Source organism: Oncorhynchus gorbuscha, linkage group LG13 (assembly GCF_021184085.1).
Source record: "Oncorhynchus gorbuscha isolate QuinsamMale2020 ecotype Even-year linkage group LG13, OgorEven_v1.0, whole genome shotgun sequence".
NCBI lineage: Eukaryota > Metazoa > Chordata > Actinopteri > Salmoniformes > Salmonidae > Oncorhynchus > Oncorhynchus gorbuscha.
Genome location: NC_060185.1, coordinates 30,390,878 through 30,407,373, shown reverse-complemented (window position 1 = coordinate 30,407,373; position 16,496 = coordinate 30,390,878).

The window sequence follows — 16,496 nt, the reverse complement described above, 5'->3', positions numbered from 1 at the left end:
TTTCTTTACTTCTGTCTTTCCTTTTATTTCTTTACTTCTATATCTTTACTTCTATGTCTTTCCTTTTATTTCTTTACTTCTGTCTGTCATGCAGGTGAAAGAGGACCCAAAAGCGACTTAACAGAAACAGAGTTTATTTAAGTCCAAACAGGGAATAACAGAAATCCTCTAGTCTGTAGAGGGGAATAACTGGAGAAGCGGCCACAGACTGCAGGTCGCTTCGGGTAGGCGCAGGCCGTAGTTGACAGAGACACCTGCTCACACGCAGCATCTGATGAAGGCAAAAAACACGACAGGACAGGGCGATACACAATCACAGCAAAAACACGACAGGACAGGGCGAAACGCAATCACAGCATGGTGAATACTAAACAAGGAACCGACGGGACAGGAACGGAACACAAAGGAATAAATAGGGACTCTAATCAGGGGAAAGGATCGGGAACAGGTGTGGGAAGACTAAATGATGATTAGGGAATAGGAACAGCTGGGAGCAGGAACGGAACGATAGAGAGAAGAGAGAGCGAGAGAGTGAGAGAGGGAGGGGGAGAGAGAGGGATAGAAGGAGGAAAAAGAACCAAATAAGACCAGCAGAGGGAAACGAATAGAATGGGGAGCACAGGGACAAGACATGATAATAAATGACAAACATGACAGTACCCCCCACTCACCGAGCGCCTCCTGGCGCACTCGAGGAGGAATCCTGGCGGCAACGGAGGAAATCATCGATGAGTGAACGGTCCAGCACGTCCCGAGACGGAACCCAACTCCTCTCCTCAGGACCGTAACCCTCCCAATCCACTAAGTATTGGTGACCCCGTCCCGAGAACGCATGTCCATGATCTTATGTACCTTGTAAATAGGTGCGCTCTCGACAAGGACGGGAGGGGAGAGGGAAGACGAACGGGGGTGCGAAGAAAGGGCTTAACACAGGAGACATGGAAGACAGGATGGACGCGACGAAGATGTCGCGGAAGAAGCAGTCGCACAGCGACAGGATTGACGACCTGGGAGACACGGAACGGACCAATGAACCGCGGAGTCAACTTACGAGAAGCTGTCGTAAGAGGAAGGTTGCGAGTGGAAAGCCACACTCTCTGGCCGCAACAATACCTTGGACTCTTAATCCTGCGTTTATTGGCGGCTCTCACCGTCTGTGCCCTGTAACGGCAAAGTGCAGACCTCACCCTCCTCCAGGTGCGCTCACAACGTTGGACAAACGCTTGAGCGGAGGGAACGCTGGACTCGGCAAGCTGGGATGAGAACAGAGGAGGCTGGTAACCCAGACTACTCTGAAACGGAGATAACCCGGTAGCAGACGAAGGAAGCGAATTGTGAGCGTATTCTGCCCAGGGAGCTGTTCTGCCCAAGACGCAGGGTTTCTGAAAGAAAGGCTGCGTAGTATGCGACCAATCGTCTGATTGGCCCTCTCTGCTTGACCGTTAGACTGGGGATGAAACCCGGAAGAGAGACTGACGGACGCACCAATCAAACGACAGAACTCCCTCCAAAACTGTGACGTGAATTGCGGGCCTCTGTCTGAAACGGCGTCTAACGGGAGGCCATGAATTCTGAATACATTCTCAATAATGATTTGTGCCGTCTCCTTAGCGGAAGGAAGTTTAGCGAGGGGAATGAAATGTGCCGCCTTAGAGAACCTATCGACAACCGTCAGAATCACAGTCTTCCCCGCAGACAAAGGCAGACCGGTAATGAAGTCTAAGGCAATGTGAGACCATGGTCGAGAAGGAATGGGGAGCGGTCTGAGACGACCGGCAGGAGGAGAGTTACCCGACTTAGTCTGCGCGCAGTCCGAACAAGCAGCCACGAAACGGCGCGTGTCACGCTCCTGAGTCGGCCACCAAAAGCGCTGGCGAATAGACGCAAGAGTGCCTCGAACACCGGGATGACCAGCTAACTTGGCAGAGTGAGCCCACTGAAGAACAGCCAGACGAGTGGAAACAGGAACGAAAAGGAGGTTACTAGGACAAGCGCGCGGCCGCAGTGTGCGTGAGTGCTTGCTTAACCTGTCTTTCAATTCCCCAGACTGTTAACCCGACAACACGCCCATAAGGAAGAATCCCCTCGGGATCAGTAGAAGCCACAGAAGAACTAAACAGACGGGATAAGGCATCAGGCTTGGTGTTCTTGCTACCCGGACGGTAAGAAATCACAAACTCGAAACGAGCGAAAAACAACGCCCAACGAGCTTGACGGGCATTAAGTCGTTTGGCAGAACGGATGTACTCAAGGTTCTTATGGTCTGTCCAAACGACAAAGGAAGTCGCCCCCTCCAACCACTGTCGCCATTCGCCTAGGGCTAAGCGGATGGCGAGCAGTTCACGGTTACCCACATCATAGTTGCGCTCAGATGGCGACAGGCGATGAGAAAAATAAGCGCAAGGATGAACCTTATCGTCAGACTGGAAGCGCTGGGATAGAATGGCTCCCACGCCTACCTCTGAAGCGTCAACCTCGACAATGAATTGTCTAGTGACGTCAGGAGTAACGAGGATAGGAGCGGACGTAAAACGTTCTTTTAGAAGATCAAAAGCTCCTGGGCGGAACCGGACCACTTAAAACACGTCTTGACAGAAGTAAGAGCTGTGAGAGGGGCAGCAACTTGACCGAAATTACGAATGAAACGCCGATAGAAATTAGCGAAACCTAAAAAGCGCTGCAACTCGACACGTGACCTTGGAACGGGCCAATCACTGACAGCTTGGACCTTAGCGGAATCCATCTGAATGCCTTCAGCGGAAATAACGGAACCGAGAAAAGTAACGGAGGAGACATGAAAAGAGCACTTCTCAGCCTTTACGTAGAGACAATTCTCTAAAGGCGCTGTAGAACACGTCGAACGTGCTGAACATGAATCTCGAGTGACGGAGAAAAAAATCAGGATATCGTCAAGATAGACAAAAACAAAAATGTTCAGCATGTCTCTCAGAACATCATTAACTAATGCCTGAAAAACAGCTGGCGCATTGGCGAGACCGAACGGCAGAACCCGGTACTCAAAATGCCCTAACGGAGTGTTAAACGCCGTTTTCCACTCGTCCCCCTCTCTGATGCGCACGAGATGGTAAGCGTTACGAAGGTCCAACTTAGTAAAGCACCTGGCTCCCTGCAGAATCTCGAAGGCTGATGACATAAGGGGAAGCGGATAACGATTCTTAACCGTTATGTCATTCAGCCCTCGATAATCCACGCAGGGCGCAGAGTACCGTCCTTCTTCTTAACAAAAAAGAACCCCGCCCCGGCCGGAGAAGAAGAAGGCACTATGGTACCGGCGTCAAGAGACACAGACAAATAATCCTCGAGAGCCTTACGTTCGGGAGCCGACAGAGAGTATAGTCTACCTCGAGGAGGAGTGGTCCCCGGAAGGAGATCAATACTACAATCATACGACCGGTGAGGAGGAAGGGAGTTGGCTCGGGACCGACTGAAGACCGTGCGCAGATCATGATATTCCTCCGGCACTCCTGTCAAATCGCCAGGTTCCTCCTGAGAAGTAGGGACAGAAGAAACGGGAGGGATGGCAGACATTAAACACTTCACATGACAAGAAACGTTCCAGGATAGGATAGAATTACTAGACCAATTAATAGAAGGATTATGACATACTAGCCAGGGATGACCCAAAACAACAGGTGTAAACGGTGAACGAAAAATCAAAAAAGAAATAGTCTCACTGTGGTTACCAGATACTGTGAGAGTTAAAGGTAGTGTCTCAAATCTGATACTGGGAAGATGACTACCATCTAAGGCGAACATGGGCGTAGGCTTATCTAACTCTCTGAAAGGAATGTCATGTTTCCGAACCCATGCTTCGTCCATGAAACAACCCTCAGCCCCAGAGTCTATCAAGGCACTACATGTAGCACCCGAACCGGTCCAGCGTAGATGGACCGACAAAGTAGTACAGGATTTTGATGGAGAGACTTGAGTAGTTGCGCTCACCTGTAGCCCTCCGCTTACAGATGAGCTCTGGCTTTTACTGGACATGAATTAACAAAATGTCCAGCAACTCCGCAATAGAGGCACAGGCGGTTGGTGATCCTCCGTTCCCTCTCCTTAGTCGAGATGCGAATCCCTCCCAGCTGCATGGGCTCAGACTCTGAGCCAGAGGAGGGAGATGGTTGCGATGCGGAGCAGGGAAACACCGTTGATGCGAGCTCTCTTCCACGAGCCCGGTGACGAAGATCTACCCGTCGTTCTATGCGGATGGCGAGAGCAATCAAAGAGTCCACATCTGAAGGAACCTCCCGGGAGAGAATCTCATCCTTAACCACTGCGTGGAGTCCCTCCAGAAAACGAGCGAGCAGCGCCGGCTCGTTCCACTCACTAGAGGCAGCAAGAGTGCGAAACTCAATAGAATAATCCGTTATGGACCGTTCACCTTGGCATAAGGAAGCCAGGGCCCTAGAAGCCTCCCTACCAAAAACTGAACGGTCAAAAACCCGAATCATCTCCTCTTTAAAGTTCTGGAACTTGTTAGAGCAATCAGCCCTTGCCTCCCAGATAGCTGTGCCCCATTCTCGAGCCCGGCCAGTAAGGAGTGAAATGACGTAAGCAACCCGAGCTCTCTCTCTAGAGTATGTGTTGGGTTGGAGAGAGAACACAATCTCACACTGCGTGAGAAAGGAGCGGCACTCAGTGGGCTGCCCGGAGTAGCAAGGTGGGTTATTAACCCTAGGTTCTGGAGGCTCGGCAGGCCAGGAAGTAACAGGTGGCACGAGACGTAGACTCTGGAACTGTCCAGAGAGGTCGGAAACCTGAGCGGCCAGGTTCTCCACGGCATGGCGAGCAGCAGACAATTCCTGCTCGTGTCTGCCGAGCATGGCTCCTTGGATCTCGACGGCAGTGTAACGAGCGTCTGAAGTCGCTGGGTCCATTCCTTGGTCGGTTCCTTCTGTCTTGCAGGTGAAAGAGGACCCAAAAGCGACTTAACAGAAACAGAGTTTATTTAAGTCCAAACAGGGAATAACAGAAATCCTCTAGTCTGTAGAGGGGAATAACTGGAGAAGCGGCCACAGACTGCAGGTCGCCCGGGTAGGCGCAGGCCGTAGTTGACAGAGACACCTGCTCACACGCAGCATCTGATGAAGGCAAAAACACGACAGGACAGGGCGATACACAATCACAGCAAAAACACGACAGGACAGGGCGAAACGCAATCACAGCATGGTGAATACTAAACAAGGAACCGACGGGACAGGAACGGAACACAAAGGAATAAATAGGGACTCTAATCAGGGGAAAGGATCGGGAACAGGTGTGGGAAGACTAAATGATGATTAGGGGAATAGGAACAGCTGGGAGCAGGAACGGAACGATAGAGAGAAGAGAGAGCGAGAGAGTGAGAGAGGGAGGGGGAGAGAGAGGGATAGAAGGAGGGAAAGAACCAAATAAGACCAGCAGAGGGAAACGAATAGAATGGGGAGCACAGGGACAAGACATGATAATAAATGACAAACATGACACTGTCTTTCCTTTTATTTCTTTACTTCTATCTCTTTACTTCTATGTCTTTCCTTTCATTTCTTTACTTCTATCTCTTTACTTCTATGTCTTTCCTTTTATTTATTTACTTCTATGTCTTTCCTTTTATTTATTTCCTTTAATCTCTTTTCTTCTATATCTCTACTTCTAGGTCTTTACTTCTATGTCTTTCCTTTTATGTCATTACTTCTGTCTTTACTTCTGTCATTATTTCTGTCTTTACTTCTGTCTTTCATTTTATCTCATTACTTCTGTCATTACTTCTGTTTTCTGTCTTTACTTCTGTCATTACTTCTGTCTTTACTTCTATGTCTTTCTTTTTATCACATTACTTCTGTCTTTACTTATGTCTTTACTTCTATGTCTTTTCTTTTCTCATAACTTCTGTCTTTACTTCTGTCTTTCCTTTTATCTCATTACTTCTGTCTTTACTTCTGTCATTACTTCTGTCTTTACTTCTATGTCTTTCTTTTTATCACATTACTTCTGTCTTTACTTATGTCTTTACTTCTATGTCTTTTCTTTTCTCATAACTTCTGTCTTTACTTCTGTCTTTCCTTTTATCTCATTACTTCTGTCTTTACTTCTGTCATTACTTCTGTCTTTACTTCTATGTCTTTCTTTTTATCACATTACTTCTGTCTTTACTTCTGTCTTTACTTCTATGTCTTTTCTTTTCTCATAACTTCTGTCTTTACTTCTGTCTTTCCTTTTATCTCATTACTTCTGTCTTTACTTCTGTCATTACTTCTGTCTTTACTTCTGTCTTTACTTCTATGTCTTTCCTTGTATCTCATTACTTCTGTCTTTACTTCTGTCATTACTTCTGTCATTACTTCTATGTCTTTCCTTTTATCTCATTACTTCTGTCTTTACTTCTGTCTTTACTTCTGTCATTACTTCTATGTCTTTCCTTTTATCTCATTACTTCTGTCTTTACTTCTGTCTTTACTTCTGTCATTACTTCTATGTCTTTCATTTTATCTCATTACTTCTGTCTTTACTTCTGTCTTTACTTCTGTCATTACTTCTATGTCTTTCCTTTTATCTCATTACCTCTGTCTTTACTTCTGTCTTTACTTCTGTCTTTACTTCTGTCATTACTTCTATGTCTTTCCTTTTATCTCATTACTTCTGTCTTTACTTCTGTCATTACTTCTATGTCTTTCCTTTTATCTCATTACTTCTGTCTTTACTTCTGTCTTTACTTCTGTCATTACTTCTATGTCTTTCATTTTATCTCATTACTTCTGTCTTTACTTCTTTGTCTTTACTCTTATCTTTCCTTTTATCTATTTGCTTCTATATCTTTCCTTCTATCTCAGAACCCATTCTTTCTTTCTGTGTCACTATTTCAGTCTCTTACTAAACTGTGTTCATTTTCAGCAAACTTATCATGTGTAAATATTTGTATGAACATAACAAGATTAAACAACTGAGAAATAAACTGAACAAGTTCCACAGACATGTGACGAACAGAAATTGAATAATGTGGTCCTGAACAAAGGAGGGGGGGTCAAAATCAAAAGTAACAGTCAGTATCTGGTGTGGCCACCAGCTGCATTAAGTACTGCAGTGCATCTCCTCCTCATGGACTGCACCAGATTTGCCAGTAATTGCTGTTAGATGTTACCCCACTCTTCCACCAAGGCACCTGCAAGTTCTTGGATATTTCTGGAGGGAATGGCCCTAGCCATTACCCTCCAATCCAACAGGTCTCAGACGTGCTCAATGGGATTGAGATCCGAGCTCTTCGCTGGCCATGGCAGAACACTGACATTCCTGTCTTGCAGGAAATCACGCACAGAACTAGCAGTACGGCTGGTGGCATTGTCATGCTGGTGGGTCATGTCAGGAAGAGCCTGCAGGAAGGGTACCATATGAGGGAGGAGGATGTCTTCCCTGTAACGCACAGCATTGAGATTGCCTGCAATGACAACAAGCTCAGTCCGATGATGCTGTGACACCAGACCATGAAGGACTCTATACCTCCAAATCGATCCTGCTCTAGAGTACAGGCCTCAGTGTAACGCTCATTCCTTGTATGCACACATGACTGTAAGTCGCTTTGGATAAAAGCGTCTGCTAAATGGCATATATTATTATTATTATTATTATAAATGCGAATCTGACCGTCACCCCTGGTGAGACAAGCCGCGACTCGTCAGTGAAGAGCACTTTTTGCCAGTCCTGTCTGGTCCAGCGATGGTGGGTTTGTGCCCATAGGCGACATTGTTGCCGGTGATGTCTGATGAGGACCTGCCTTACAATAGGCCTACAAGCCCTCAGTCCAGCCTCTCTCAGCCTATTGCAGAGAGTCTGAGCACTGATGGAGGGATTGTGCGTTCCTGGTGTAACTCGGGCAGTTGTTGTTGCCATCCTGTACCTGTCCGCAGGTGTGATGTTTGGATGTACCGACACTGTGCAGGTGTTGTTACACGTGGTCTGCCACTGGGAGGATGATCAGCTGTCCGTCCTGTCTCCCTGTAGCACTGTTTTATGTGTCTCACAGTATGGACATTGCAATTTATTGCCCTGGCCACATCTGAAGTCCTCATGGCTCCTTGCAGCATGCCTAAGGCACATTCACGCAGATGAGCAGGGACCCTGGGCATCTTTCTTTTGGTATTTTTTGTGTCAGTAGAAAGGCCTCATTTTCATAACTGTGACCTTAATTGCCTACTGTCTGTAAGCTGTTATTTATGGTTCATTGAATAAGCAGGGGAAACAGTGTTTAAACCCTTGACAATGAAGATCTGTGAAGTTATTGGAGTTTTACGAATTAGCTTTGAAAGACAGGGTCCTGAAAAAGGGACATTTATTTTTTTGCTGAGTTTATCTCTAGCCTTAATCTTAATCTTAGCCTCTCTAGGCCACTGCAGAATCTCTCATCTTCCAATCATAATTAGTCTATCTCTTGCTCTCCCTCCATAATTTTCTCAGAATCTCTCATTCACACATACCACTCCTCCTTCTCCCCCTCTTGGCTGATCTTACACATTTAAATGGCCTCCCACTGGGCCCAGACATAATTTCAACATCTAGTGTTCATTTACATTTGGTTGAGTTGTCAACTAACGTGAATTCAACGTGAAACTTCAAGTCACTTCCTGTTGAATGCGGAACAAAGAAGAGCTTGGTTTTGTTTGTTTGGAAAGTTTGTTGTTTGAAAGTGTATTGGAAAGTTCTTGGTAGCTAGCTTCTTAGATTGGATCCCGCGACGCAGTTGGCATCAGTTGCTAGGACTGCTTGTTTCTTTCCAGTGATCCTGCTGACCAAGGACAGGTCTGAGAAGCTATTTGGCGTCGCAGCTAGCCTAGCTACTAGCTAGCTGCATATCAAGCTAGCAGGGTTTTCTTGAAAGTAGCCCACGACACAGTTAGCCATTGTGGCTGGGACCATGGATTGTCCCGGGTTTGTGATTGCCTAGATCCCTGCTGTTTGTTGTTTTCAATCTTCCCCCGTGACCTGCCTGTCTGGAACTGCGAGGATTAACAAAATAGATGGATTCATGAGGAGGAAAAGTATGTGGATATATTGAAGCAACATCTCAAGACATCAGTCAGGAAGTTAAAGCGTGGTCGCAAATGGCTCTTCCAAATGGACAATAACCCCAAGCATACTTCCAAAGTTGTGGCAAAATGGCTTAAGGACAACAAAGTCAAGGTATTGGAGTGGCCATCACAAAGCCCTGACCTCAATCCTATAGAAGATTTGTGAGCAATCTGAAAACGTGTGTGCGAGCAAGGAGGCCTACAAACCTGACTCAGTTACACCAGCTCTGTCAGGAGGAATGGGCCAAAATTCACCCAACTTATTGTGGGCATCTTGTGGAACGCTACCCGAAACGTTTGACCCAAGTTAAACAATTTAACGGCAATGCTACCAAATACTAATTGAGTGTATGTAAACTGACCCACTTGGAATGTAATGAAAGAAATACAAGCTTAAATAAATAATTCTCTCTACTATTATTGTGACATTTCACATTCTTAAAATAAAGTGGTGATCCTAACTGACCTAAGACAGGGAATTTTTACTAGGGTTAAATGTTAGGAATTGTGAAACACTGAGTTTAAATGTATTTGGCTAAGGTGTATGTAAACTTCCGACTTCAAATGTAATTCATTTGATGATACAGCAGTAGCAATACAAGGATATAACATCTATAGAAGAAACATAAATGCTTATGGTTGAGGTGTTGCTGTATCTATTCAGAGCCATATAATGCTTAGAGAAGATCTTATGTCAAGTGTTATTGAAGTGTTGTGGTTGCAGGTTCTCTCGGCACATCTAAAGCCTTTTCTTTTGGGGTGTTGCTATAGGCCACCAAGTGCTAGCAGTCAGTATCTAATAACGTGTGAAATGCTTGATGGTGTATGTGACGTAAACAAAGAGGTCTGCTTTCTTGGGGAATATTGACTGGTTTTCATCAAGCTGTCCGCTCAAGAGGAAGCTTCTTACTGTAACCAGTGCCTGTAATCTGGTTCAGGTTATTAATCAACCAACCAGGGTGTTTACAAGCAGTACAGGAACAAGATCACAATATAGTGGCAATATCCGCAATATACGCATCAGCAACCACAGCTAATGAAGTCACTGAAACCCTTAACAAAGAGCTGCAGACTGTTTTGGAATGGGTGGCAAGTAATAAACTGGTCCTGAACATCTTTAAAACTAAGAGCATTGTATTTGGTACAAACCATTCCTTAAATTCTAGACCTCAGCTGAATCTGGTAATGAATGGTGTGGCTTTTGGACAAGTAGAGGAGACTAAATTACTTGCCATTACTTTAGATTGTAAACTGTCATGGTCAAAACATATAGATTCAATGGTTGTAAAGATGGAGAGAGGTCTGTCCATAATAAAGACATGCTCTGATTTTTTTGACACCATTCTCCAGAAAGCAAGTTCTGCTGGCTCTAGTTTTGTCTAATCTCTATTGTTGTCCAGTCGTGTGGTCCAGTGCTGCAAGGAAAGACCTAGTTAAGCTGCAGCTGGACCAGAACAGAGCGGCACATTTAGCTCTTCATTGTAATCAGAGGGCTGATATAAATACTATTGCATGCCAGTCTCTCTTGTCTAAGAGTTGAGGAAAGACTGACATCATCACTTCCTATTTTTATAAGAAACATTAATGTGTTGAAAATCCCAACTTGTCTACACAGTCAGCTTACACACAGCTCTGACACAGACACGTATCCCACCAGACATGCCACCAGGGGCTTTTCACAGTCCCCAAATCCAGAACAAATTCAAGAAAGTGTACAGTATTATATAGAGCCCTAATTGCATGGAACTTCCTTCTATCTCATATTTCTCAAATTAACAGCAAACCTGGTTTCAAAAAACAGATAAAGCAACAGCTCGCGGCACTACTCCTCTCCCCTATTTGACCTATATGGTTTGTGTGTATGCACTGATATTATAGGCTATGTGTGCCTTTTTAATGTAGTTCTGACTTTGAGCTGTTCGTCACCCCGCTCCTCCGTTCTCCGTTCTCTCCACTGGCTTCCAGTTGAAGCTCGCATCCGCTACAAGACCATGGTGCTTGCCTACGGAGCTGTGAGGGGAACGGCACCTCAGTACCTCCAGGCTCTGATCAGGCCCTACACCCAAACAAGGGCACTGCGTTCATCCACCTCTGGCCTGCTCGCCTCCCTACCACTGAGGAAGTACAGCTCCCGCTCAGCCCAGTCAAAACTGTTCGCTGCCCTGGCCCCCCAATGGTGGAACAAACTCCCTCACGACGCCAGGACAGCGGAGTCAATCACCACCTTCCGGAGACACCTGAAACCCCACCTCTTTAAGGAATACCTAGGATAGGTTAAGTAATCCCTCTCACCCCACCCCCCTAAGTTTTAGATGCACTATTGTTAAGTGACTGTCCCACTGGATGTCATAAGGTGAATGCACCAATTTGTAAGTCGCTCTGGATAAGAGCGTCTGCTAAATGACTTAAATGTAAATGTAAATGTTGTCTATTGATGTTCTGTATTAAGTAATTCTGTATTGTGTTTCGTGTTTTGTGTGGACCCCAGGAAGAGTAGCTACTGCTTTTGCAACAGATAATGGGGATCCTAATAAAATACCAAATACCAAATCAACAAAAAATGGCATCATGTCATTGAATTTATGTTAAAAGTTTGGTGGGAAAAATATGAAATTCCCAACATCATCACATTCAATGTTTTTGTTGAAATTACGTGGAAACAATGTTGATTCAATGAGTTTTTGCCCACTGGGCTGTGTTTGCAAAGAGGGCTTGGTAGATAGGAGCAGCTTAGACTGGTCTGTGATAGACATAGATTAGTGGGCCAGGACACATACTGTATATAACAAAATAGTATCCTCCTATTCTGTTTTTGACAGTTGCCAACTCCTTAATAGCATCATCTGCACAAACCTGCCGGGGGTGCAGTACACATACATATATATTCTGCCATTTTGGTACAAAGTAAAAACACATAACACCTAAACATAGGCCGGGGTATAGTGAGGGGGGTATGGCTGGAGGCCAAGGACACGAGCTGGGACATGGAATGGAGAAGATCACGTCAGAGTTGACTACAGGCCAATAGGGTTTGGGGTGGGTAGGTCTCAGAACACAAAGCGTACAACAACAGTCCTAAATGTAGGTCTGTGAGAGAATACATTTACGGTAAAAAGTGATCACTCATTTTCCATTGGCGGAGCAAACTGTCTCTATAAAAACACCAAATTAAATGTTTTTGTGTATGTACCAGTCCTGACAAAATAGTGACAGAATCTCTCCCCGTGAAGCTGCTACTGCCAACTGGAAGGGTGGAGACAGAGCGGAACTACAAAAGCCTGCTTTCAGCTTCCAGCAAAGGCTTACACTGCTATGAAATATGCCCTATCATAAGCATGTTACGGTCCAAAAGAAACAAAGACCCAAATTCAATCTGACACAGATAAAGGGAGACGGTACTGTTGGTTCACTTAGGATGTTTATATTGCATTGGATGAGTTAACCATGGTCTGCATTGGATGAGTTAACCATGTTCTGCATTGGATGAGTTAACCATGTTCTGCATTGGATGAGTTAACCATGTTCTGCATTGGAGGAGTTAACCATGTTCTGCATTGGATGAGTTAACCATGTTCTGCATTGGATGAGTTAACCACGTTCTGCATTGGAGGAGTTAACCATGTTCTGCATTGGATGAGTTAACCATGTTCTGCATTGGATGAGTTAACCACGTTCTGCATTGGAGGAGTTAACCATGTTCTGCATTGGAGGAGTTAACCATGGTCTGCATTGGATGAGTTAACCATGTTCTGCATTGGATGAGTTAACCATGTTCTGCATTGGATGAGTTAACCATGTTCTGCATTGGATGAGTTAACCACGTTCTCCATTGGAGGAGTTAACCATGTTCTGCATTGGATGAGTTAACCATGTTCTGCATTGGAGGAGTTAACCATGTTCTGCATTGGAGGAGTTAACCATGTTCTGCATTGGAGTTAACCATGTTCTGCATTGGAGGAGTTAAACAAGTTCTGTATCGGAAGAGTTAACCAAGTTCTGCATTGAAGGAGTTAACCATGTTCTGCATTGGAGGAGTTAACCATGTTCTGCATTGGATGAGTTAACCATGTTCTGCATTGGATGAGTTAACCATGTTCTGCATTGGAGTTAACCATGTTCTGCATTGGAGGAGTTAAACAAGTTCTGTATCGGAAGAGTTAACCAAGTTCTGCATTGGATGAGTTAACCACGTTCTGCATTGGAGGAGTTAACCATGTTCTGCATTGGAGGAGTTAACCATGGTCTGCATTGGATGAGTTAACCATGTTCTGCATTGGATGAGTTAACCATGTTCTGCATTGGATGAGTTAACCATGTTCTGCATTGGATGAGTTAACCACGTTCTGCATTGGAGGAGTTAACCATGTTCTGCATTGGATGAGTTAACCATGTTCTGCATTGGAGGAGTTAACCATGTTCTGCATTGGAGGAGTTAACCATGTTCTGCATTGGAGTTAACCATGTTCTGCATTGGAGGAGTTAAACAAGTTCTGTATCGGAAGAGTTAACCAAGTTCTGCATTGAAGGAGTTAACCATGTTCTGTCATGTTTTGTCATTTATTATCTTGTCTTGTCCCTGTGCTTCCCATTCTATTCGTTTCCCTCTGCTGGTCTTATTAGGTTCTTTCCCTCTTTCTATCCCTCTCTCTCCCCCTCCCTCTCTCACTCTCCCGCTCTCTCTTCTCTCTATCGTTCCGTTCCTGCTCCCAGCTGTTCCTATTCCCCTAATCAATCATTTAGTCTTCCCACACCTGTTCCCGATCCTTTTCCCTGATTAGAGTCCCTATTTCTCTCCTTGTTATTCGTTTCTGCCCTGTCGGTTCCTTGTCTAGAATTCACCGTGCTGTGTTGGTGTATCGCCCTGTCGTGTCGTGTTTTCCTCAGATGCTGCGTGGTGAGCAGGTGTCTGAGTCTGTCTGGTTCAAGTGCCTTCCCGAGGCAACCTGCTGTTCACCTGCTGTTCAAGATCGAGTCTCAGTTTGTCCTCGTCATTTCGAGTGAAAGTTGTGTTTTTTTTTTGATTGTATTTACTTTACTGGATTAAAGACTCTGTTTTCGCCAAGTCGCTTTTGGGTCCTCTTTCACCTGCATGACAGAAGGAACCGACCAGGAATGGACCCAGCGACTTCAGACGCTCGTTACACTGCCGTCGAGATCCAAGGAGCCATGCTCGGCAGACACGAGCAGGAATTGTCTGCTGCTCGCCATGCCGTGGAGAACCTGGCCGCTCAGGTTTCCGACCTCTCTGGACAGTTCCAGAGTCTCGTCTCGTGCCACCTGTTACTTCCTGGCCTGCCGAGCCTCCAGAACCTAGGGTTAATAACCCACCTTGCTACTCCGGGCAGCCCACTGAGTGCCGCTCCTTTCTCACGCAGTGTGAGATTGTGTTCTCTCTCCAACCCAACACATACTCTAGAGAGAGAGCTCGGGTTGCTTACGTCATTTCACTCCTTACTGGCCGGGCTCGAGAATGGGGCACAGCTATCTGGGAGGCAAGGGCTGATTGCTCTAACAAGTTCCAGAACTTTAAAGAGGAGATGATTCGGGTTTTTGACCGTTCAGTTTTTGGTAGGGAGGCTTCTAGGGCCCTGGCTTCCTTATGCCAAGGTGAACGGTCCATAGCGGATTATTCTATTGAGTTTCGCACTCTTGCCTCTAGTGAGTGGAACGAGCCGGCGCTGCTCGCTCGTTTTCTGGAGGGACTCCACGCAGTGGTTAAGGATGAGATTCTCTCCCGGGAGGTTCCTTCAGATGTGGACTCTTTGATTGCTCTCGCCATCCGCATAGAAGCGGGTAGATCTTCGTCACCGGGCTCGTGGAAGAGAGCTCGCATCAACGGTGTTTCCCTGCTCCGCATCGCAACCATCTCCCTCCTCTGGCTCAGAGACTGAGCCCATGCAGCTGGGAGGGATTCGCATCTCGACTAAGGAGAGGGAACGGAGGATCACCAACCGCCTGTGCCTCTATTGCGGAGTTGCTGGACATTTTGTTAATTCATGTCCAGTAAAAGCGGAGGGCTACAGGTGAGCGCAACTACTCAAGTCTCTCCATCAAAATCCTGTACTACTTTGTCGGTCCATCTACGCTGGACCGGTTCGGGTGCTACATGTAGTGCCTTGATAGACTCTGGGGCTGAGGGTTGTTTCATGGACGAAGCATGGGCTCGGAAACATGACATTCCTTTCAGACAGTTAGAGAAGCCTACGCCCATGTTCGCCTTAGATGGTAGTCATCTTCCCAGTATCAGATTTGAGACACTACCTTTAACCCTCACAGTATCTGGTAATCACAGTGAGACTATTTCTTTTTTGATTTTCCGTTCACCGTTTACACCTGTTGTTTTGGGTCATCCCTGGCTAGTATGTCATAATCCTTCTATTAATTGGTCTAGTAATTCTATCCTATCCTGGAACGTTTCTTGTCATGTGAAGTGTTTAATGTCTGCCATCCCTCCCGTTTCTTCTGTCCCTACTTCTCAGGAGGAACCTGGCGATTTGACAGGAGTGCCGGAGGAATATCATGATCTGCGCACGGTCTTCAGTCGGTCCCGAGCCAACTCCCTTCCTCCTCACCGGTCGTATGATTGTAGTATTGATCTCCTTCCGGGGACCACTCCTCCTCGGGGTAGACTATACTCTCTGTCGGCTCCCGAACGTAAGGCTCTCGAGGATTATTTGTCTGTGTCTCTTGACGCCGGTACCATAGTGCCTTCTTCCTCTCCGGCCGGGCGGGGTTCTTTTTGTTAAGAAGAAGGACGGTACTCTGCGCCCTGCGTGGATTATCGAGCTGAATGACATAACGGTTAAGAATCGTTATCCGCTTCCCCTTATGTCATCAGCCTTCGAGATTCTGCAGGGAGCCAGGTGCTTTACTAAGTTGGACCTTCGTAACGCTTACCATCTCGTGCGCATCAGAGAGGGGGACGAGTGGAAAACGGCGTTTAACACTCCGTTAGGGCATTTTGAGTACCGGGTTCTGCCGTTCGGTCTCGCCAATGCGCCAGCTGTTTTTCAGGCATTAGTTAATGATGTTCTGAGAGACATGCTGAACATCTTTGTTTTTGTCTATCTTGACGATATCCTGATTTTTTCTCCGTCACTCGAGATTCATGTTCAGCACGTTCGACAATTCGCTTCCTTCGTCTGCTACCGGGTTATCTCCGTTTCAGAGTAGTCTGGGTTACCAGCCTCCTCTGTTCTCATCCCAGCTTGCCGAGTCCAGCGTTCCCTCCGCTCAAGCGTTTGTCCAAAGTTGTGAGCGCACCTGGAGGAGGGTGAGGTCTGCACTTTGCCGTTACAGGGCACAGACTGTGAGAGCCGCCAATAAACGCAGGATTAAGAGTCCAAGGTATTGTTGCGGCCAGAGAGTGTGGCTTTCCACTCGCCAGCCTTCCTCTTACGACAGCTTCTCGTAAGTTGACTCCGCGGTTTATTGGTC